The sequence below is a fragment of the Prionailurus bengalensis genome, chromosome A2 (genome assembly GCF_016509475.1).
Source record: "Prionailurus bengalensis isolate Pbe53 chromosome A2, Fcat_Pben_1.1_paternal_pri, whole genome shotgun sequence".
NCBI lineage: Eukaryota > Metazoa > Chordata > Mammalia > Carnivora > Felidae > Prionailurus > Prionailurus bengalensis.
In genome coordinates this window covers 53,887,917-53,889,656 of record NC_057348.1, presented here as the reverse complement: position 1 = coordinate 53,889,656, position 1,740 = coordinate 53,887,917, and positions in this window count along the sequence as shown.

The following is a 1,740-nucleotide window of genomic DNA, read 5'->3' as shown; positions in this document are numbered from 1 at the left end:
GTTGTGGCCAGGGCTGAGACTTACTGTGCTAAGTAGTGAATTAAATGTGATTGAGAGGCTATAAGGAGGTTATAGTGGCCAACCATCTGGTTTGCCCAGGACTGCCCAAGCTTAGCACTACAATTTCTGTGTCCTTAGAAACCTCTCGATTCTGAGCAAACTGGTGTATTTTGCCACCTATCAGGAAGAAGATAGACAAATGTAGATGTGTGGTCTGGTATTTAGGATCCTTTTAAGTTTCAGGTTTAAAGCCAAAACTCTTGAATTTAGAGCATAAAGACCAGAAGACTGCTTACTACACCCCAGCTCATTTGGGGCATCGCAGCACAGAGTTGGAAACGCACAGGGAAGCTACCAGTTCTGCAGCCCCACCACAAGCAGTGGGGAGGAGAAAAAGGTCAGGAGGGAAGGGACTCATTATGGCAGGACTTTCCAAACTTTAGCGTGCACGAGAATCATCAGAGAGTCCTATAAAACGTAGCTCGTGACCCAGCAAGTCTGCGGCCAGCTTGTGAGTATGCTCTCCTAGCAGGCTCCCAGGTGACTCCAATGCTGGTAGTCCAGGGACCACACTTGGAGTAACGAGGGTTCCGGGGACAATTTTGGGAGTACAAACTTTGGACGTAACATGCAACTTCTCTCTCTTACAATCCACATGACTTTGGAGAAATCTCTTCTTTCATTTTCTTCCTTCTTCTTGCAATTTATCAGCTATAAAATGGGGATAAAAATATCGACACTTCAGGAAACACCCAGAAGTTCCACAGTATTTAGAAAGTGGGTTGTTGGGGCAGCTGGGTGGCTCAGTCAGTTGAGCGTCCGACTTCAGCTCAGGTCATGGTCTTGTGAGTTCCAGCCCCGAGTAGGGCTCTGTGCTGATGGCTCAGAGCCTGGAGCCTGCTTCAGATTCTGTGTCTGACTCTCTCTCTGCCCCTCCCCTGCTTGCACTCTGTCTTTCTCTATCAAAAATAAATAAACATTAAAAAATTTTGTTTTAAAAACAAAAACAAAAAAAAGAAAGTGGGTTGTTATGAGGATCCCACGTGCCTTGCATATGTTAAGAGCTGACTGAATATTTGTTCCTTTCCATCCCCATCTCCACACAATTTTAGCCTCTCCTTATTGAAGAGCTCTGATCAGTTTCTTAAAGTGTATTTTTTTTTAAGTCTGTTTATTTATTTTGAGAGAGACAGGCAGAGAGAGTAGGAAGAGAGAGAATCCCAAGCAGGCACTACACTGTCAGCATGGAGCCCAATGCAGGACTTGAACTCAGGAACCCATGAGATCATAACCTGAGCTGAAATGGAGAGCCAGATGCTTAACCGACTGAGCCACCCAGGTGCCCCTCTGATCAGTTTCTTAACACCACAGTTCTTTATGTAGCAGTGAGCATTGCATTGCCCAATGTAGAGTAGGCATTGAATTGCCCACTAAAAAACTATTGCTGAAATGTTTACAGATGCTGAGTAGAGGCAAGTGACTACAAATTAGTGCCAGAGTTGTGTGGCCAGCTGCACCTTTAATATAACTATTTGTGTGCCACACAAAGAAAACCCTCTTTTCTTTTAGATATGATGTCGGTAGTCAACAGTTTTTATTTCAAAGAGAGAGAGAGGGGTGCCTGGGTGGCTCAGTCAGTTAAGCCTCCGACCTCAGCTCAGGTCATGATCTCGTGGTTCGTGGGTTCGAGCCCCACATCGGGCACTGTGCTGACAGCTCAGAGCCTGGAGCCCGCTTTGA